Source organism: Hyla sarda, chromosome 5 (genome assembly GCF_029499605.1).
Source record: "Hyla sarda isolate aHylSar1 chromosome 5, aHylSar1.hap1, whole genome shotgun sequence".
Lineage (NCBI taxonomy): Eukaryota > Metazoa > Chordata > Amphibia > Anura > Hylidae > Hyla > Hyla sarda.
The window spans coordinates 49676683-49699446 of NC_079193.1; the positions used below are offsets into that span (position 1 = coordinate 49676683).

General features: G+C 43.4%; 1 protein-coding gene across 6 annotated transcripts in view; it reads left to right on the forward strand.

Moving 5' to 3' along the window:
* The window catches only part of CCNY (cyclin Y), a 230296-nt gene that overhangs the window by 160275 nt on the left and 47257 nt on the right, over positions 1-22764 (forward strand). The window contains exon 1 of one of the 6 annotated variants that reach the window (XM_056519492.1): positions 3359-3426. The exons of the other annotated variants lie outside the window; for them this stretch is intronic. The gene's annotated coding sequence lies outside the window, so the exon portion shown is untranslated. Of the gene's footprint in view, positions 1-3358; positions 3427-22764 lie in introns of those variants that run through there. 6 annotated transcript variants of the gene reach the window in all.

Below are 22764 nucleotides of genomic sequence, written 5' to 3' on the forward strand. Positions count from 1 at the left end.
GTTCAGTGTGTGCTCTCTGCATGGGGACCCAATATTAAACTTCTCTACTTTGTTTAAAAAAAACAAAAAAAAACTGTCTTTTTATTCTATTTTATAGTTGTTAAGTTTTGTTAATTAAAGTAAATTGCAAAGTTACTTTATCTTTTCTGTTAAGGAGCAAAGATTGCAAATTGCTAAAGCACAAATATATTTTAAAATAGCTCTTACCATTTAACCATTAAACACTTAAAGGGGTACTCCGGTGGAAAACTTTTTTTTTTTTTTTTTTTTTTAAATGAACTGGTGACAGAAAGTTAAACAGATTTGCAAATTACCGTACTTCTATTAAAAAATCTTTATCCTTCCAGTACTTATTAGCAGCTGTATGCTACAGGGGAAATTCTTTGCCTTTTGAATTTCTTTTTTGTCTTTTCCACAGTGCTCTCTGCTGACACCTCTGTCCATGTCTGGAACTGTCCAGAGTAGCATAGGTTTGCTATGAGGATTTTATCCTGCTCTGGACAGTTCCTGATACGGACATCAGGTGTCAGCAGAAAGCACTGTGGACAAGACAAAAAAAGAAATTAAAAAAGAAAAGAATTTCCTCTGTAGCATACAGCTGCTAAAAAGTACTGGAAGGATAAAGGTTTTTTATAATAGAAGTAATTTACAAATCTGTTTAACTTTCTGGCATCAAGTGATTTAAAAAAATGTTTTCCATTGGAGTACCCCTTTAAGTAAAGAAAAACTTTACTTCTCTAAACCTGTTTCTAGCTCTATTTTTAGTTACCATATTATTGTACAAAGGACAACTGTGACAGATTATTGGCTTAGTAGAAATTAAATTAACAGTCAAGATATGGACCCACAAGAACATGGAGAAAATTGTCCCCGGAATTAATGGAACACACAACTTGTGTGCAGCCAGCGCTCAGTAATGTTAAGGAACCCTCTAAAGAATGAGTGGATCAATGGGAATCCCAGTGGTCAGAGCCCCACCAAGCTTGCCATCCCCTGTCCTGTGGAAGGCGGATAACTTATTGATTAGAATACTTCATTAAAGGGATTATCCAGTTATAAAAACTTATCCCTACCAACAGGATGGGGGATAAGTGTCTGATCACAGGGGCGCCGGATGCTGAGACCCCCATGATCTCCAGAATGGGGCCTTTTTTCTTCCTGCTAAGTGCTGCAGCTCCCACCTTCCAAGACATACTAGTCTATGCAGTGACTGCCTGCTTAGCCAATCACCGATTCACCGAGCAAGCCATCGCTGCCAACACCAGTTCATCTCTGAAGGTGGAGGCTGGAGGGCTCAGCAGGGAGAGCCTGGTCCCAGCAGTCTGACCCCATGTGATAAGACACTTATCCTCTATCCTGTCGATAGGGGATATGTTTTTCCTAACTGGATAACCCCTTTAAGTTCCATATACACACAAATATAGTCTGAACACTGACATATTTACAAAACAAATTTAGCAAAATCACTATTGGAACAAATGGCGGTTCTGTATATTTACAATGCATTTCCCATCACCCATCTTATTGCTACTGTCCATAATGATTCATTATGGTATGCATTGAGATGTAATCAGCTGTCCACCCATGTACAGCCCTGCACGGGACTATTTACCTAATCCCCTCCCGCCTGTTCCTGCTAAAATTCTGACCATTACCGCCCACTCCCCCAAGGTGTGTGTTCTATTCCCACCCGCTTCCACAACATGTGTGTCCACGCGCTCCCACAAACATTTTGCCACAGCTTTTAGAGATAGTAGCCCTGTGCTATTTCATTACCCCTTGTGCTATTTTATCAACCCTCTGTGGCATTTCTGAGGGTTACGGGACTGTGCAGGGTTTTGCATTACCCGCTGTATATTTCGTGATTGCCTGCTCCAAGTTTTTTATTGGGTCCCCTGGGATTCCAATTTCTGATGCAGGGCTCTACAACCATGTTCATTAAATTGTGATAATTTCTCCCCAGAGCATGTGAATTAACATGGGCCTTGTGTTGTGTCCAGAAGAGGTGTCATCATCTTATATTTCCCTCAATGGTGTATCTACCCCTCTTCTGATCAAGGGCACAATGCTGGCCACAACACAACAGTCTGGTAGTTGAACTGGGGTCTGAGTACCCAAACCACCCAAACCTTTTATGTACAGGAGACGACTGAGCCCTGTTCACGAAGAAAAATAAATTGTGCTCTTATGCATCCTTGTTCTGAAGAAACTCTCTGAGTTGGGAAGTCCTAACCAGGCATAAATTGCCATATTGACCTACACCCCGGGACTGCTTGCCCAGAGTGCTTGGTCAACATTTGCTACTTGAGTTCCTGGAACAGTGATTCCCTTCCAGGGTGCCACCGGCTGTTACTAAACTACAACTCCCAGTATGCCTGGACAGCCTTTGGCTGTCTGGGCAAGCTGGGAGTTGTACCGTATATACTCGAGTATAAGCCGAGTTTTTCAGCATGATTTTTCGTGCTGAAAACACCCGCCTCGGCTTATACTCGAGTGAACTCTCCGCCCTCAGTGGTCTTCAACCTGGGGACATCCAGATGTTTCTAAACTACAACTCCCAGCAAGCCCGGACAGCACAAATGTTTTATTTATGCTTAAAAAAGCTCAAGAGCACATTTCCCCCATCTTATACACAGACTTTGGACCAAAGTCCGAACACAGGAAGTGCAGCTTGGAGTGCTGAGGGGGGGTGTCCAGCCTCATCCAATCATTGCTCCTCTCACACATAACTGCCATATGCTGTTGGCTGGACACCCCCCCCCCCCTCTCAGCACTCCAGGCGGCACTTCCTGTGTTCGGACTTTGGTCCAAAGTCTGTGTATGAGTTGGGGGAAAATGTGCTCTTGCTCATTTTTTTTTAAACAAAGTATATTAGAAATTTTTTTCATTTACCATAAGGAGTGCAATAGCAAAAATTAGTTTTAATGAGAGTGCCCATTTAAAGGAATTATCAGTGGTGATGATATCGGCAAAGGATGGAAAAGAATGAAACCTTGGATTTGGCGATGGTGTATCTTGTTCTGCAGCCTGGTGTACAATATTTGTGGTTTCTGTGTAGCTGATCATTTTTGGCATTGATTAATTTATAGGGGATATTGATGGAGTGCTCAACATAGGGTCCTCTAGAGCCTGGGTTTTCAACCTGGGGTACGCCACGGGCTGTCAGGGGGTACGCGAAAGCGCTGTCAAATACCGGCCATGCATTGGCCAGTATTTGACAGCGCATAGCGGAGAACGGCGGCGGCAGCTCACTGTACAGTAGCCGCGGCCTGAGCTGGGGCCGTGGCTACTGTGAGTGAGCTCCATGGTTGCCGGGGAGACGTGTGACCTCCCCTGACATTGTGCGGACTTGCCGCATAGCGCAGGAGGACATCACACGTCAGCTGCATCTGCAAGGACAGGCCACTGGGGACCGCAGGACGCCAGGTAAAGGATAAAAACAAAAAGTTTAAAATAGCTGTTTGGCACGGAGGGGGACTGTATGGGACGGAGGGGGACTGTATGGGACGGAGGGGGGGATGTATGGGACGGAGGGGGGGATGTATGGGATGGAGGGGGACTGTATGGGACGGAGGGTGGGGATGTATGGGATGGAGGGGGGATGTATGGGACAGAGCACAAGGCATTAAGATGGAGGGGGAGAGGATAATGGTGGAGGGGGGATGGGGAGTAATAAAGCACAAGGCATTAAAATGTAATGCCTTGTGCTTTATTTCTCCCCATCCCCCCTCCACCATTATCCCTCTCCACGTCCATCTTAATCCCCTTGCGCCATTTCCCCTTCCTATGATCCCCTTTTGCCATATCAGATAATAATGGCACAAGGGGATTAATATGGAAAGGGGAAAATGGCAAAAGGGGTATCAGATGGAGGGGGGAATAATGGCACAAAGGGATTAATATGGAGGGGGAGGGTTGATTATCCCCCCCCCTCCATCTTAATCCCCTTGTTTTATTATTCCCCCTCCATCTTAATCCCCTTGTGCTATTATCCCCCCTCCCTCTGATCCCCTTTTCCCATATTGGATAATAATGGCACATGCATTTGCCAGTATTTGACAGCGCATAGCGGAGAACGGCTGCGGCAGCTCACTGTACAGTAGCCGCGGCCTGAGCTGATCCCCTCCCTCTGATCCCCTTTTCCCATATTGGATAATAATGGCACAAGGGGATAAAGATGGAGGGGGGAATAATAGCACAAGGGGATTAATATGGAGGGGGAATAATAACACAAGGGGATTAATATGGAGGGGGAATAATAACACAAGGGGATAAAGATGGGGGAATAATAACACAAGGGGATTAAGATGGAGGAGGAATAATAGCACAAGGAGATGAAGATGGAGGGGGGAATAATGGGACAAGGGGATAAAGATGGAGGGGGGAATAATGGGACAAGGGGATAAAGATGGAGGGGGGAATAATGGGACAGGGGGATAAAGATGGAGGGGGAATAATGGGACAAGGGGATAAAGATGGAGGGGGGAATAATGGGACAAGGGGATAAAGATGGAGGAGGAATAATGGGACAAAGGGATAAAGATGGAGGGGGGATATTGGCACAAGAGGATAAAGATGGAGGGGGAATAATGAGACTAGGGGATAAAGATGGAGGGGGAATAATAACACAAAGGGATTAAGATGGAGGGGGGATGCATTAGTATAAAGGTAAGAACATGCCTTTTGTCCGCAGGTACCCCTCGCGAGGGGGTACCCGCGAACATACTTTCAGTCTTTGGGGTACAGTCGCCAAAAAGGTTGAGAACCACTGCTCTAGAGTCAATGGTGGGCATGTGGTTTCCATAGATGGGTGCGGTGTGGAGTATGGCCGAATGAGGTTCACCGATTACAGACTGATACATGAATAATGGATAAACTCCACTCTCTCGTTCTGCTGGATCAAGCTCCTTTATAGGTGAAGGGTCTCGTTGTACTTTCTTTACCGGTGGTTCTGCTGGAGGTTTTGGTTATTTCTTTTGTTCCTTCTTGAAGATCGTAGGGATTGCTTCTTTTTCATGATTTTTTTCCGAAAAAATTTGAAAGTTGTAAAAGTTTTCCTTAAAGTGCTGAGAACAGATTCGGAAGAGGTCACTTTTTTTTTTTACCATCATAGATACGCTGTGCAGATTAAGCGATGTCCCCAAAATCTTGTCCAGACTTTTGGATGCTTCATAACCATTTCGTAATGGTCTCCAAATTCTTACGGAAGACGTGGAGGGTCACATCATCAGATTTATTCAGTTTTCTTCCAGTGTAAAATTTACAGTCCTTGATAATGCAGTTCTCAGGGTCTCTGCTCAGACAAAAATAAAATGACAACATAATATGACAGAGGTTTCACATTGTGCATGGTAAGATGGTAATTGTACCTTTAGTGTATGAGCATTAACATATTCATGCACTAATGTTCTTGGATGCCAGACACAGAAGCAAAGACATGATGGCACTCAAAGGTACAAATTCAGGAAAATAAATGTTATATGGGGATCTCTTATAGCTATCTTGATACATCTACCTATCATTTTTTACAAACTTCTGATGTGACATAGAAACATGCCAAGTTTTGACCCGTAGGCGTTCAGGTTCATTTTTTAAATCTGCACTCGCCTATTATAGGGCTCGAGCATCAGGCCGGAGGGGCCACACTTACAGTTGTCATATAATGTGATGCTATTACTCGTCGGCCACAGATCCCATCAAGTCAAAATGACCTGATTATCCAATGATTGAGCATTTGAGGGTCCATTCACACTGTGTAAATGTGAACCGCAGCCTCCGGTCGGCTTCGTTTTCGTCCGTATGCGGTTTCCCGACCGTAGGCAAAAACGCGGTCGACCAAGTTTTGGCCTGCGGTCGGGAAACCACATACGGCCGAAAACGAAGCCGACCGGAGGCTGTGGTTCACTCCGGTCGGCTCATAGACATACATTAAATACGGTTCACGAATACGGCTGAGTGCGGGCGCCGCGATTAAGCCCCGCCCCGCCATATACGGGAACCGTATTTAACAAAACGTGGTGTGAACCCAGCCTTTCTCCGCTGGGAAATTGCACTATGTGAGCAAAAAGAAAGGTATGACACACAGCTTTTTAAAGCTCTGACATTTTTTTAAGGGCTGGGGGGGGGGGGGGTGATAGGAGTAGTTAGGGAACATAGGCTGAGTTAGTTTAGAACAGTTTATTTGGTGAAAGGTACTCATTAATCATTTAATGATAAAGTCCTTACTGAACTGGTAATACAGGTGACTCACTGAGCAAGCAATAAAAATGCAGCGTACAATACTTACCAAACTATTTAGCAGATCTCCCGTAGTATCGATTTTCAGGCTGCGAGTGATCGTCTTCAGTCTAGCTCATGTAGATTTACTGCAGTGAAAGACAAAATTTAGAATTAAGAATCTATACACTTGTACATTCCCTCACTGTCTGCATAAGAAATGCTGGGTATGGAAAGTGCGTCAGCCATTCTTCATTATAGTCTCTGAATGCTAAAGGAATGTTCGGAGCCGCAGTCTCTTGGTATACAAGTGATGTCTAGCAAGCTTAACCTCGACAAGAACTATTTATTACAAATTCTCAAGGATCAATCTTATATTTGAAAACGATGGCTTCTGTATATGAAACAGTGAATATTTCCTCTGAAAAGAATCAAAATATTATCAGTCAAGCAGCTTAATTATGGAATATGTTCATCACTTTCTTTGTACAGTCCATTCTGTTAGAACATTTTCTTCAGGTGCTGAATTTTTCTTCTTATGGGGTTTTCTGATGCAGTGTCTGTGAAGAGGAGGACTTTATTACATTGAAAGGATTTCAAGTCATTAAACAGTACCTGTCACCATACTAAACTTTTATTACCGTATATTGTTCCTTATGTAATTATAAGACACTTTGCTGTTTACTTGCTGTTAAAGTTCTCAACTTTTATATGTTTTTAAGGTTAAAAAATGGCCACTAGGTGGCTCTGTTCTGTTTTCTGCGCGAGTCAAACAGTTAGTTTGGTCTCCTCCCGGCCTGGCAGGAGACCAAACTTAGGAAGTGCGTGTGGGGCATGGCGAGGCACAGCCTCGATTAATCAGATGGGGAAAAAAACAGGCTTAGGGGACCAGGAAAGGGTTAATGGGAGGATGTGAGGACTGCATGATGAAGAGTTAACAGGGGGAAAATAGAGGGGACAGCACCTGAAAGGTTAACAGAGGGTAGAAACGGAGTGATAGCAACTGAAGGGTTAACAGGGGAGAAAAGAGAGGATACAGCACTTGAAGGATCAACAGAGGGTAAGGGTGAATGGACAGCAACTGAAGGCTTAACGGGAGGAAAGAGACACAAGGGGATCAGAGGGAGGGGGAATAATGGCACAAGGGGATTAAGATGGAGGGGGGATAATCATCACCGCCCCCCCCCCCCCATCTTAATCCCCTTGTGCCATTATTCCCCCCAACAAGGGCATTAAGATGGAGAGGGGGGCTCTCCATCTTAATGCCCTTGTGCCATTATTCCCATTCCCCCATCCCCACCTCATCCACCCCCTCCGATCCCCCTGGGCTAATATATACATATATATACACATACAAAAACCCTACCTCCCATACACTTATTTCTTACTTTTTTTTTTTACATTACCCGGCCTGTTCGGGTATACAGGGCATCCCATGTGGCCTGTCTGGGTATACAGCGCGTCTCAGAGTCCCGTTCGGCGGGGCCGCATTGATGTGTAACGTCCTCCTGCGCTGTGTGACGCTCGCCACGCAACGTCAGGGGAGGTCACACGTATCCCCACAACCACGCAGCTCCCGTACAGTAGCTGCACGGCCACCATACTATACAGAGAGCTGCTGTGGTCATTCTCCACTCTGCACTGACAAATACTGGCCAATGCATCGCCGGTATTTGTCAGTGCATTTGCGTACCCCCGCACAACCCGTGGTGTACCCCTAGGGGGTACGCGTACGACTGGCTGAGAACCCTGGATGGTCCAAATGGATGGAGTAGTGGATGGTTGGTGGACGGCCACCCTGTTCCAACAAGGCTGCGACATCAGCAAGGTGGTGTTAGTCATGTTTTGGGCCAGAATCATGGGAAGAGAGCTGGTCTGTAGGGTCCCCGAAGGTGTAAAGATGACCTCTGCAAAGTATGTGAAGTTTCCCTGGTACAGAAGCAAGAACTATGCTTTCCTTCCGTGATAAAATAATCTTCTCATGCTGCAAATACCTCTGCATCATTGGCTGCTATGGGGTTAAAAGGAGAGAAAGTCATGGTGTGGCTTCCATCCTCCCCTGACCTCAATCCTATTGAGAACCTTTTGGAGCATCCTCAAGCAAAAGATCTATTAGGGTACGAGGCAGTTTTCATTCAAACAGCAGCTCTGGGAGGCTATTCTGACATCTTGCAAACAAATTCAAGCAGAAACTGTCCAAAAACTCACAAATTCAATGGATGCAAGACTTGTGAGACTGCTACCAAATAAGGGGTCCTATGTTAAAATGTAATGTGACCTGTTAAAATGTTAATAGTTTGATTAAAATAGCTTTTGGGTTTCAGTAAAAATGCTTCAGAGACCACAAATGATAATTTTCAGTTCTTTGCAGCTGTTTGCAGCTTGCTAACCCTTTGCATTCACTTCCAGGCAGTGGAAGAGAGAGGTGATGTCTGGTCACTATAAAAGAAAGTATACTAAGCGATTATCTGAGCTAGTGATTGTGTGTCTGTATACAAGAGTGTGAAGTATAAAGTGAGTGTAAATATAAAAGTGAGAGGGACTTAAAATCGAGGGACTTTAAATTCAGGGAGTTTAATTGAAATATTTGATTGTTTTTTTACTGCAAATTTTTGCAGTCCCCAAATCTAGTATGGCCTCCATGTTGGAAAAGGCAGTCCAGTGTGCATCTTGCACAATGTATGCAATCCTTGAACAGCAGTTTGAGGGTGCATATTGTTGTGGGAGATGTGTTCATTTGGAAACCCAGATCCTGGATCTAGAGGAGCAACTGGCAACACTGAGATGCATTTACAACCTGGAGAGGAGTCTCCTGCTCACTGAGCTAGTACTCTCTGGGGTAGAGGAGGGGGTGGATAGTAGGATGGAGGTGCAGGACAGTCAGGCAGCTAGCTGGGTTACAGTTAGAAAACAGGGTAGAGGGAAACGTGTCAGGGAGTCTAGTCCTTATCTGGCACACCTCAACAAGTTTGCACGGTTGGCTGATGAGGGGGATGCCATTTCAGAGCTAGCAGTACTGCAGCAGGACTCTGCCTTTGACTGCAAGGGGGTGTCTGCTCCAGCAAGGAGGGAGGGAGGAGTGCAGGGCAGGCCAGACAGGTACTGGTAGTGGGGGACTCTATTAGGGGGACAGACAGGGCGATCTGTCACAAAGACCGGGATCACCAAACAGTGTGTTGTCTACCTGGCGCTCGAGTTCGGCACATTGTGGATCGGGTTGACAGGTTGCTGGGTGGGGCTGGAGAGGATCCAGCAGTCATGATACATATTGGCACCAATGACCAAGTAAGAGATAGGTGGAGTGTCCTTAAAATTTATTTCAGGGACTTAGGCCGCAAGCTTAAGGCAAGGACCTCCAAGGTAATATTTTCTAACCCCTCCCTCCGCTCCACCCCCAAGTACATTAAGTCCCCCCTCTCAATCTACACTATCCTCCCCCTCTATGTTGTATGTTTCCTCCCCCCAGTCCCTGGTTTAAACACTCCTCCACCCTTTTAGCTATCTTCTCCCCAAGCACAGCTGCACCCTCCCCATTGAGGTGCAGCCCATCCCTACGGTAGAGCCAGTATCTGACAGCCACACCAGAGAGGCAGCGGGAGATCAGGGAGGTAAGCAAGTGGATCAGAAGCTGGTGTAGGAAGGAGGGGTTTGGGTTCATGGAGAACTGGGCTGACTTCGCTGTCAGATACTGGCTCTACCGTAGGGACGGGCTGCACCTCAATGGGGAGGGTGCAGCTGTGCTTGGGGAGAAGATGGCTTAAAGGGTGGAGGAGTGTTTAAACCAGGGACTGGGGGGGAGGAAACATACAGCATAGAGAGGGAGGATAGTGTAGATAGAGAGGGGGAATTTATTAATGTGCTTGGGGGTGGAGCGGAGGGAGGGGTTAGAATTGTTAATAGGGATAGGCTTCATAGGAAGAAAAAACATACACCTTTGAATTGCATGTTGACTAATGCCAGAAGTCTGACCAATAAAACTGACGAACTGGAGTTGATGATGTCAGAGGAAAATTATGACATAATGGGTATAACAGAGACTTGGTTGGACGATAGCTGTGACTGGGCGGTCAACATACAGGGTTATAGTCTATTCAGGAAGAATCGGCCAAAACGGAAAGGGGGAGGAGCTTTTCTTTATGTGAAATCTAGTCTGAAGGCCGCACTACGGGAGGATATATGGGAGGGAAATGATAATGTGAAGTCATTATGGGTAGAAATATATGGAGATAAAAATTAAAAAAAATTCTGATAGGGGTTTACTATAAGCCACCAAACATAATGGAAGAGCCAGAAGATCAGTTACTGAGGCAAATAAACAAGGCAGCAAATCAGAATGAGGTGATAATAATGGGGGACTTTAACTATCGTGATATAAACTGGGAGACTGAGACCTGTGAATCTCATAAAGGAAAACGTTTTCTGACTATAGCTAAAGACAATTATCTGTCCCTAATGATGCAGAGCCCGACCAGAGGGGGCGCCCTACTGGACTTAATGTTAACCAACAGACCTGACAGAGTAATTAATGTACAAGTAGAAGGATACCTAGGAAATAGTGATCATAATATAATACATTATAACTTATTCTTCAATAAGGGAATCTCTCGAGTGGCCACAAAAACAATGAACTTTAGGAAGGCAACGTTTGATCAACTCAGAGAAGCCCATAACAATATAAAATGGGATAATGTCCTCAAAAACAAGAATACTGACCCTAAATGGGAGACTTTTAAAAATATCTTAAACTCTCACTGTAAGATGTATATACCTTATGGGAATAAAAGGGTCAGAAATAAAAGAAAACCAATATGGATGAATAAAAATGTTAAGGGGGCAATAAACGACAAAAATAAAGCATTTAAACTACTATAAAAGGAAAGCAATGAAGAAGCATTAAACTATAGAGAAAAATGTTAAATATATATATATAAAAAAAAACTGTTAAAGGCCGCAAAAATAGAGACAGAAAGACTCCTTGCCAAAGAGAGTAAAACTAACCCCAAAATGTTCTTTAACTGTATAAATAGCAAAAACTTTAAAAAGGAAAGTGTTGGTCCTTTAAAAAAACGATAAAGAAGAAATTATAAACATGGATCAGGAAATAGCAAATATATTAAACACATTTTTCTCCACTATATTCACCAAGGAAAATGAAATGCCAGGTGAAACAGTGAGATAAGGTAAACTCCCCAGTACTGGTCACCTGTTTAACCCAGGAAGAAGTACAGTGCCTCCTACAAAAAAACAAGATAGACAAATTGCCAGGTCCAGATGGCATTCAAAACCCCACCCCCACGTGTTCTAAAAAAATTAAGTAATGTAATAGACAGACCCCCTATTTTTAATATTCAGGGACTCTATAGTAACAGGGACTGTTCCCCAGGACTGGCGCATGGCAAATGTGGTGCCAATATTTAAAAAGGGGATTGACCCCGGGAATTATAGGCCTGTTAGTTTAATCTCCGTTGTATGTAAATAGTTTGAGGGTTTTCTAAGAGATGCTATTTTGGAGTATCTTGATAAAAATAAATGTATGATCCCATATCAGCATGGATTTATGAGGGATCGGTCCTGTCAAAAGAACCTGATCAGCTTTTATGAGCTTCAGACTGGACCAGAGGGAATCGCTGGATGTCGTATATCTGGATTTTTCCAAAGCATTTGATTGGGTTCCACATAAAAAGTTGGTGCATAAAATTTGAATGCTTGGACTGGGAGAAAATGTGTGTTAGTGGGTAAGTAACTGGCTCAGTGATAGGAAACAGAGGGTGGTTATTAATAGTACTTATTCTGATTGGGTGACTGTTACTAGTGGGGACCACAGGGGTCAGTCTTGGGTCCTGTTCTATTTAATATATTCATTAAAGGGGTACTCCGGCGCTAAGACATCTTATCCCCTATCCAAAGGATAGGGGATAAGATGCCTGATCGTGGGGGTCCCGCCTCTGGGGACCCCCGTGATCTTCCACGCCGCACCCCATTAGAATCAGCCCCCAAAGCGTGCTTGCTCCGGGTCTGATTACTAGCGATCACAGAGACGGAGCATAGTGATGTCACGGCTCCGCCCCCGTGTGACATCATGCTCCGCCCCCTCAATGCAAGCCTATGGAGGGGGCGTGAAAGCCTTTGGGTTTCAGTTACTATGCTGGAAAGACCACAAATGACAATTTTCCATTCTTTATAACCTATAAAGTGTTTTGAAACTTACTGTGCGTAATTTGGAACAGTGCATTGAAAGTTTTTTATATATAAAAAAAAAAATACTGAAAATTATGCTATTTACATAAATTATTTAGTTAAAAGAGAAAAATATAATTTGCATAAGTGAATTTGTATACCAAAGAGAAGAAGGGAGCTTGACCACTGTTTGGCCAATAAAACAATACCTTTATTTAAATTTTCCATAAAACCTATATAGATATATTTTATTGCAACAATTCAATACTGTAAAGTGCATGAAGGAAGAGGAGTACCAGTTGCTAAGCCATATACATATTTAACCTATCATTCTTGGGGTTGGAAACTAATCTCTCACCTGTGGAGACCCAAATCCCCACACTACACATATATCTATCACGTGCACATATCATCAGATGCAGTATTCCGCTTACCCATATCTTTTATGGTTTGCTCCGGCACCTCCCCTGACCTCAATGCACATTTCTCAGTCTTTTTCAAGTGAATTGCATTGATGCTGGCAATGAGGAGGGATATTCAAATACAATCCAGCTGTGCCACTAACCCCGACTGCACACTGCTACATGTGGATGCTGGTATAAGTGTTGTCTCTTTATCCATATATATGTCCGGTTAGGCAGCTTAATCATGTTCATCTTGGGCTGGAATCACACATGGAGTTTTTAGAGCAAAAAATTTGTTCCCATTGTTTATGGATCCACTTTTGGCACTGGGTCAAAAAACTACATCACAAACACAGTCTGCCCACTATTCTGAATACTATGAATAGTCCCTGGCTCTATCTTATATGAAGGATAGCCTTATACCTATCTCATGCATGCATAAACTACTTAACTGTATTTGCAGTTACCACTACATTTATTTTATAAATGGACAACACATTTCAAGAGCCTCTTGCTCTCTTCATCAGTTACTGAGGAAGAGAGTAGAAGGCTCTCAAATCCATTGTTTGTTTATAAAATAAATTATATTAACTTTTCTCCAGAATGTATTGTCTTCTTGTCTGACGATTAGCGCCCCACAGCATCCATTTTCCTCCGATTCCTTGCAATAGTTTTCTTCAAACTCTGTAGTAAACTTTTGTGAACATTAGGATCAGTAAAGTTAAACAATTGGCTTAGGCTCCTTCCAGACCCTAATGCAGTCAAAACTAACAAGCCTTTGTTGTGTCTTCCCTCTTAATAATTCTTCTCCAATATGACTTCTTTGTGTGAGGTTAAACTAGATGCTGGCATTCATTACTCATTGCTGAATACATTCTGCTGTATGACTGTAGATGGCATCACCTTCCATTATAAGCACTCTCTATTACATCTGGTACTGTGACTGGTGGCCTCAGTGCCCGTCTAGGATTGACCCTCTGTATATTAGATTTGTGTGTTAGAAGCATGGACTAAATGGCCGACCACATCCTCCTGGCAGAGGAGTCTGTATATGTTACTGCAAGCCACGTTGGAGGGTCGTGTTTGGGCTGTAATCTTTCATCTGCAGGCAGCTCACACAACTGCAAACAATGTGTTTGGACAGATCTCAAACCTACGTTGTCAAACAATGAAGCCTTCTGTCCAGTCAAGTAAATAGATGAAAGGGATGTGTGCGCTGGAATATGTGCTGAATTATTCAGCTCACTAACCACATACAGATGTATTTATTGTGAAAAGCCGTGACAGCCACCATGACTAGGGAACCCTTCAGTAGTGGGATGAGTGGACACTTTCAGAGTAGATGGAGTCATGATGTCACCAGTAAATATGAGTCAATGATGTACTCTATGTTGTGTACTTCATTATCTAGAACATTTATGTCCCTACCTGGAAAGTGTCTAGGAAAAGAGGAGGCCAAGAGTAGTCATAAAATGTGGTAGCTTGATGGTGAAATATAGCGGTGAACCAATCATTGAATAGTAGGGCTTGAATTTTTTCTTAAAGGGTTTTCTGGTGAAAATCAATTTCTTCCCTATCCACAAAGGTTAAGCTGTATACAGAAAGATAGTTCTTCCTTTTGAATGAGATTCTGGCTTGACTAATAATGCATTAGTTTTGTTTCAAGGCTCTATAAAAAGGCCAAGCATTGACTCCAATAGATGGCACCAGAGAGTAAGCTTTCTTCCTTCTGGAGGAGCGCTACTTTTCATATGTTTTACACATGCATGGATTATAAGACCTCACACCTCTTTTGGCATTCTCTTTGAAGGGGTCTTCCAGTGAAAATTAACTTATCCTCTATCCATAGGTTAAGGGATACATATCTGAGATCTTTAGAATGGGACCCTGATTATTAGAGAGAGCATTTGCTGTTTACAGCAAACTCTCTCTTTGAGAGTTGGCGCCTCGTTAAAGGGTACCTCTCATCAAAAAAACTTTTGATATATTATAGATTAATGTATGCAGAATAACTTTACAATTGCATGTTATTAAAAAATATGCTTCTTTCTATTTAATTTTCCACTTTGAAGAAATTACCACTAGGGGTCTCCCTACCAGTCCTGGCAGCAAGCATTTCAGACTCATGCTGGAGTCCTAAACACTACGAGCTGCCAGTCTGCTTTGTTCACAAAGGAGAACACTCAGAGCTGCCAGCCTGCTTTGTTCACAGCCTGTTTGGCTGTGAACAAAGCAGGCTGGCAGCTCTGAGTGTTTAGGACTCCAGCATGAGTCAGAAATGCTTGCTGACAGGACTGATCGGGAAAAGTACAATAGAAAGAAGCATATTTTTCATTAACATGCTATTGGAAAGTTATTCAACATTCATTAACCCCTTAAGGACCGGGGGTTTTTCCGTTTTTGCATTTTCGTTTTTTGCTCCTTGCCTTTAAAAAATCATAACTCTTTCAAATTTGCACCTAAAAATCCATATGATGGCTTATTTTTTGCGCCACCAATTCTACTTTGTAATGACATCAGTCATTTTGCCCAAAAATCTACGGTGAAGCGGGAAAAAAAATCATTGTGCGACAAAATTGAAAAAAAAAGCTGTTTTGTAACTTTTGGGGGCTTCTGTTTCTACGTAGTACATTTTCGGTAAAAATGACACCTGATATTTATTCTGTAGGTCCATACGATTAAAATGATACCCTACTTATATAGATTTGATTTTGTCGGACTTCTGGAAAAAATCATAACTACATGCAGGAAAATTAATACGTTTAAAATTGTCATCTTCTGACCCCTATAACTTTTTTATTTTTCCGTGTATGGGGCGGTATGAGGGCTAATTTTTTGCGCCGTGATCTGAAGTTTTTAACTGTACCATTTTTGCATTGATATGACTTATTGATCGCTTTTTATTCATTTTTAAATGATATAAAAAGTGACCAAAAATGCACTATTTTGGACTTTGGATTTTTTTTGCGCGCACGCCATTGACCGAGCGGTTTAATTAATGATATATTTTTATAATTCGGACATTTCCGCACGCGGTGATACCATATATGTTTATTTTTATTTTTATTTACACTGTGTTATTTTTTTTATTGGAAAAGGGGGGTGATTCAAACTTTTAATAGGGGAGGAGTTAAATGATCTTTATTCACTTTTTTTTTCACTTTTTTTTTGCAGTGTTATAGGTCCCATAGGGACCTATAACACTGCACACACTGATCTTCTATGTTGATCACTGGTTTCTCATAAGAAACCAGTGATCAACGATTCTGCCGCATGACTGCTCATGCCTGGATCTCAGGCACTGAGCAGTCATTCGGCGATCGGACAGCGAGGAGGCAGGAAGGGGCCCTCCCGCTGTCCTGTCAGCTGTTCGGGATGCCGCGATTAGCCGCGGCTATCTCGAACAGCCCGACTGAGCTAGCCGGGAACTTTCACTTTCACTTTTAGCCGCGCGGCTCAGCTCTGAGCGCGCGGCTAAAGGGTTAATAGCGCGCGGCGCCACGATCGGCGCTGTGCGCTATTAGAGGCGGGTCCCGGCTTCACTATGACGCCGGGCCCGCCATGATATGACGCGGGGTTACTGTGTAACCCCGCGTTATATCAGAAGAGCAGGACCAAGGACGTACCGGTACGTCCTTGGTCCTTAAGGGGTTAATCTAAAATATATCAAAAGTTTATTTGATGAGAGGTACCCTTTAACTTCTATGGGAGCACAAAAGATGCCTGAGTACAGCACCTCTGAGTATGACAGCTCCGGTGCTCCCATAGAAATGAATGAAACGTGTGCCGTCTACAGCACACACTATCACTCTGAGCCCCCTCTTTAATATTATAGTCATTGTTTCACACCTGAGGAAGAGACAAATGAGAGCCTCAAAACATGTTGTGTATTGAGAACAATAAAAAACCTTATAAGCTCCAATATTTGACACCAACTTTATTCATAACATTGGTGGATTATGCACACACCTAGGAACTTTTTATTTTTATATTCCTGATATCTATAAAGATATGGTATCTCTCCTGACACCACTTTTAGTATATGTTTGCATTACCCATTAAAGGGGTTATCCAGGAAAAAACTTTTTTTTAATATATCAACTGGCTCCAGAAAATTAAACAGATTTGTAAATTACTTCTATTAAAAAATCTTAATCCTTTCAGTACTTATGAGCTGCTGAAGTTGAGTTGTTCTTTTCTATCTAAGTGCTCTCTGATGACACGTGTCTCGGGAACCGCCCAGTTTAGAAGCAAATCCCCATAGCAAACCTCTTCTACTCTGTGCAGTTCCCGAGACAAGCAGAGATGTCAGCAGAGAGCACTGTTGCCAGACAGAAAACAACAACTCAACTTCAGCAGCTGATAATTAAGATTTTTTAATAGAACTAATTTACAAATCTGTTTAAAGGGTACCTCTCATCGAAAAAACTTTTGATATATTTTAGATTAATGAATGTTGAATAACTTTCCAATAGCATGTTAATGAAAAATATGCTTCTTTCTATTGTATTTTTCCCGATCAGTCCTGTTAGCAAGCATTTCTGACTCATGCTGGAGTCCTAAACACTCAGAGCTGCCAGCCTGCTTTGTTCACAGCCAAACAGGCTGTGAACAAAGCAGGCTGTCAGCTCTGAGTGTTCTCCTTTGTGAGCAAAGCAGACTGGCAGCTCGTAGTGTTTAGGACTCCAGCATGAGTCTGAAATGCTTGCTGCCAGGACTGGTAGGGAGACCCCTAGTGGTCATTTCTTCAAAGTGGAAAATTAAATAGAAAGAAGCATATTTTGTAATAACATGCAATTGTAAAGTTATCCTGCATACATTAATCTATAATATTTCAAAAGTTTTTTTGATGAGAGGTACCCTTTAACTTTCTGGAGCCAGTTGATGTATAAAAAAAAAGTTTTTTCCTGGAATACCCCTTTAAATAAGTATTCTGTGGCATCCTTTATTAGCACTGTGCATTGTGCCATTTCTCTGTTACTCAAGGGGCTGTGTTCCTGCACAGTATAAGGGTGCATTCACACTATGTTTATGTCATACAGGGACCGGATTCGGCTGGGAAATGTGCAAACCGGGCGCCCCCATATCCCAGCCTTATCCGACACCACATCTCATTCAAACGAATGAGCTGACCAGAGTCAGATAGAGACTCCTGTCGGCTCATTTTTGCCCCATATGCTGTTTTCTGACCGGACTGAAAACCGCAGCAAACCGCGGTTTTCAGTCCGGTCAGAAAACCGGATACGGGGCAAAAATGAATGAGATAACGGGCCGGGCCGGCAGCGCCCGGTTTGCACATTTCCCAGCCGGATCCGGTCCCGTATGACATAAACGTAGTGTGGACCCAGCCTAAGACTTATAAATCAGACTTATTGAAAAGTGGAGTGGTATTGTCCAAATGTTAATCTATTACTACATTTCCAGGATTAATAACAGAGGAAATAAACTATGCAGAACTGTAAGAAAGCTGCACATGGCCTGGTTTAGGCTTATGTGGGCCCTTGGCAACAGAACCTTAGTGGTGCCCTTGTGAAAGTAACAAGTGTGCCTGGGTCCATCTGATGACCCTATTCTGTTATAATGGGCTCCCTATTTTGTAGTTTGCTTCCCCCTTTTAAGTAGTATGCCTGCTCTAAGTAGGTTCACCATAGGTAGTATCCCTCTAGTAGGTAGCCCCTCTGTAGGTAATATTTCCCTGAAGGTAGTCCCCTCCTGTAGATGATATGCACCTCACTATAGGTAGTTTTCCTCTTTTTAATATTTAAAAAGCAACAAAAAAATACTTATACTTTCCCTCCTCCAGCTCTTCCTCCCGCACAGTCCAGCAGCATCTCCTTTTTCTCACTGCTCTGCAGGTGCATGATGACGTCACTCGTGCACTGGAGCACAGAGGAAGAGAGCAGCATGGCGTGACTACAGGCATAATTCTGAAGCCACAACACTGACAGAGCAAGGAGCCAATGGCTCTTCAGCTCTGTCAAAGACGCCTCACTTAACTGTAAGTGTGTTATTTGGACGCACTTACAGTTACAGTGCCATGGATGTATGGGTCCTGAAGCTTTTCCTTTCCACAATTGTTATGGTGAGTACAGTGGTCCCTCAAGTTACAATATTAATTGGGTCCAGGATGACCATTGTATGTTGGAACCATTGTATGTTGGAACCATTGTATGTTGAAACCATTGTATGTTGAGACAAGAACTCTATGGAAACCTGGTAATTGGTTCTAAAGGCACCAAAATGTCATCAAAGAATAGGAAAAAGTGAAAATTAAAGAAAAATAAGTAGATAACTAATACAGATAAAGCAAGTTCTTACATATAAAAGTAAGAAAGATCTGCTGGGAGCTGTAAATCACGGTCTATGTCAGTATTTCCCAAGCAGGGAGCCTCCAGCTGTTGCAAAACTACAACTCCCAGCATGCCCGGACAGCCAAAGGCTGTCCGGGCATGATGGGAGTTGTAGATTTGCAACAGCTGGGGACACCCTGCTTGGGAAACACTGTCTATGTAGAGGACAGGATCTACTTCAGGGTCCTGTACAGTACATGCAATGTCCTAAAAAAGTAACATGGAGTCACCCTCACCTGGTGTCCAAAGGAGCAGCTAACCCTGGTACAGGTAAAGAGTACAGAAGAACATGTAATACCTCCCTGTACTGTAGGGGGCGCTACCAGACATCAGTCAGTGCATACACTTCAGTAATACAGGGGTTTTACCAGTAAAATGTCCTTTCTGATTGGTCAGTTCTTCCGGCCATTGATACGTTTCGCAGATCTGGACTGTCTGTACATTGCATGTTGAGTCTGGTTTCAAGTTACAATGGTCCAGAAAAGACCATTGTATGCTGAAACTATTGTATGTTGGGGCCATTGTAAGTTGAGGGATCACTGTACAAGGATTTTCTAATGCAGACATTTCGTGAGAGATGACTTATCCTCTAAGTTATTTAATTTATCAACCGCTATTAAAATGGCAATGGAAGAAAATGTAGTGTAAAAACCAGCTCCCTAAGAAGGTAATACATGCATTGTTAATAAAGCATGGCAGGAAGTCTGATAGCAGATTTATTACCTAATAAATTGTAGGATTTGTTAGCATTTGCAGAAGTTACATAAGAAACTCTGTTTACACTTTGACACATAAATATTTGTAGAATAGTAAATTCTCTGGGCCAGTGTTTAGGACTCCTGGGGTTAGACTAGACGACTTTACTTCACACCAAAAAGGAGGAAGACCACATAGGTGATCGCTCTGGAAATGGTATTGGCCACATGTTTAGGGCATGGTGTATCCATAGGAAGCCCTGGACTCTCAAATGGACTGAATCTCTGACTTCTCGGTGAGCTTATAAGGATATGTTTACACACCAGAATATTCCACGTAGACATTCTGTTGCCACAGCTGGAGGATCCCTGGTTGGGAAGCACTGATCTAATGTGGAGTCTGGCAGTGGTTTACCCCTTCCTTCTTCATTCAGAACACATGATTGTGTATGGAGGGGGTCAGGAGCGATAGCTGTCAGCCGAGTGAGCACTTGGCTGGCAGCCAACTACATATATGTACAGTATGTTCTGGCTTTAGTGATGACTAAAGCAGAATCTGATGACAACAGGATAAAGATTTTAGACTGTACAGTGATCCCTCAACTTACAATGGCCTCAACATACAATAGTTTCAACATACAATGGTCTTTTCTGGACCATTGTAAGTTGAAACCAGACTCAACATACAATGTTACGGACAGCCCAGATCTGTGAAACGTGTCAGCGGCTGAAAGATCTGACCAATCAGAATGGGCCTTCAATGGTAAAACCCCTGTATTACTGAAGTGTATGCACTGACTGGTGTCTGGGAGCGCCCCCTACAGTACAGGGAGGTATTACATGTGCACTTTACCTGTGCCAGGGTTAGCTGCTCCTTTGGACACCAGGTGAGGGCGGCTCCATGTTACTTTTTAGGACATTGCGTGTACTGTACAGGACCCTGAAGAAGCTCCTGTCCTCTACGTAGACCAGTGTTTCCCAAGTAGGGTGCCCCCAGCTGTTGCAAAACTACAACTCCCAGCATGCCCGGACAGCCTTTGGCTGTCCGGGCATGCTGGGAGTTGTAGTTTTGCAACAGCTGGAGGCTCCCTGCTTTGAAAACACTGAAATAGACAGTGATTACAGCTCCCAGCAGATCTTTCTTACTTTTATATGTAAGGATTTGCTTTATCTATATTAGTTATTTACTTATTTTTCTTTAATCCTCACTTTTTCCTATTTTTGGATGACATTTTGGTGCCTTTAGTACCAATTACCAGGTTTTTCCATAGAGTTATGGTCTCAACATACAATGGTCGTCCCAGAACCAATTAATATTGTAACTTGAGGGACCGCTGTATTAGACTGCCATTAGACCTACAAAGTCCAGCTTTGTGTGCAATGTTGTCAAGGAAAATGGTCAAGCAGAAAATACGGTACATAAAACAGTTTTAATAACATATACAAATAATACAACTATATAAATCTGTTTGAGAAATATGTTGAAAGTGTTGGCCACAAATACAGAAAGTTAAAAAAATTTTTTTTTTTTTTTTTTAAGGTTGTGTTTCTTCTTGTTGACCCAGCCCTGGTTGAATGTAATTCAATGTCCTTTGATGCCGTGAGCAATGAGTAGCAAGAGTTTTTGGGGGTTAGGCTGACCGCCCCTGTATTAGGTTGCATGGGGGCCTGATTATGGCACCTACAGGAGTTTTCCTGCATGCAACAAAACAATACAAATAAAAGATTTTCCTTACGTTTTGGATTAGTATTGTCAACATACCTACTGTCTATTAGGGATGTAAGAAAAAATCGATTCGCGCGATTATCGCGATTTTTTCATTTGCCGATACTGAATCGATTCAAAATATTTTTGAATCGATTCTTTTAGGGATGTGGAATTTTTATCTCCTGACGCCTGGAACAGCATGTCCCGGGCATCAGGAGATACAAGTTCCACATTTGTGGAGCCGGGCAGGCCGGATCTGACACGGCGTCGCTCTGGGTGTATGGAGCGGGCTCCGACTCGTGCCCGCTCCGTACTCTGCAACCCCCGGCTGCAACCCCCGGGGGTTGCAGAGTACGTACTCTGCAACCCCCGGGGGCTGCCGCTAATAGCCAGCTTGCGGCGATCGCCGCGGCTGGCTATTAAAGGAGTACCCCGGCGCACACTTTTCTCATTTTATCCCGTCTGGGCTGCAAAATAAAAGAAAATGCACTTTCTCTTACCTGCCAACGAGCCCTCGGTGCTCCGGTACAGGTGTTCGGTCCCCGGGCTGTAGTCTTCTTACTTCCTGTTAGCCCGGCACGTCACACGGAGCTTCAGCCTATCACTGGCCGCAGCAATGTCCCGCCTCTGCTGGTGATAGGCTGAAGCTCCGTGTGATGTGCCGGGCTAACAGGAAGTAAGAAGAATACAGCCCGTGGACCGAACACCTGTACCGGAGCTCCGGGGGCTCGTTGGCAGGTAAGAGAAAGTTTGTTTTCTTTTATTTTGCATCCCGGACGGGATAAAATGAGAAAAGTGTGCGCCGGAGTACTAGATCGCCGCTGTCAAAGCTGACAGCGGCGTCTATTGGGATCTATGAATGCTCCCAGGTGGGCGATGTATCGGGATATATCGTGATGTATCGTCACCTAGACGGTATCGCGATATATCGGGATATATCGAATTGCCACACTGGTATCGCGATTCAAATCGTATCGCCAAATTCTTGGCGATTCACACCCCTACTGTCTATAGCAGTGGTCTCCAACCTGCGGACCTCCAAATGTTGCAGAACTACAACTCCCAGCATGCCTGGACAGCCGTTGGCTGTCCAGGCATGCTGGGAGTTGTAGTTTTGCAACATCTGGAGGTCCGCAGGTTGAAGACCACTGGTCTATAGGATATATTCCACAGACACTATAAAAAAAACGCAGGCTGCTGTGAAACCCTTCTCC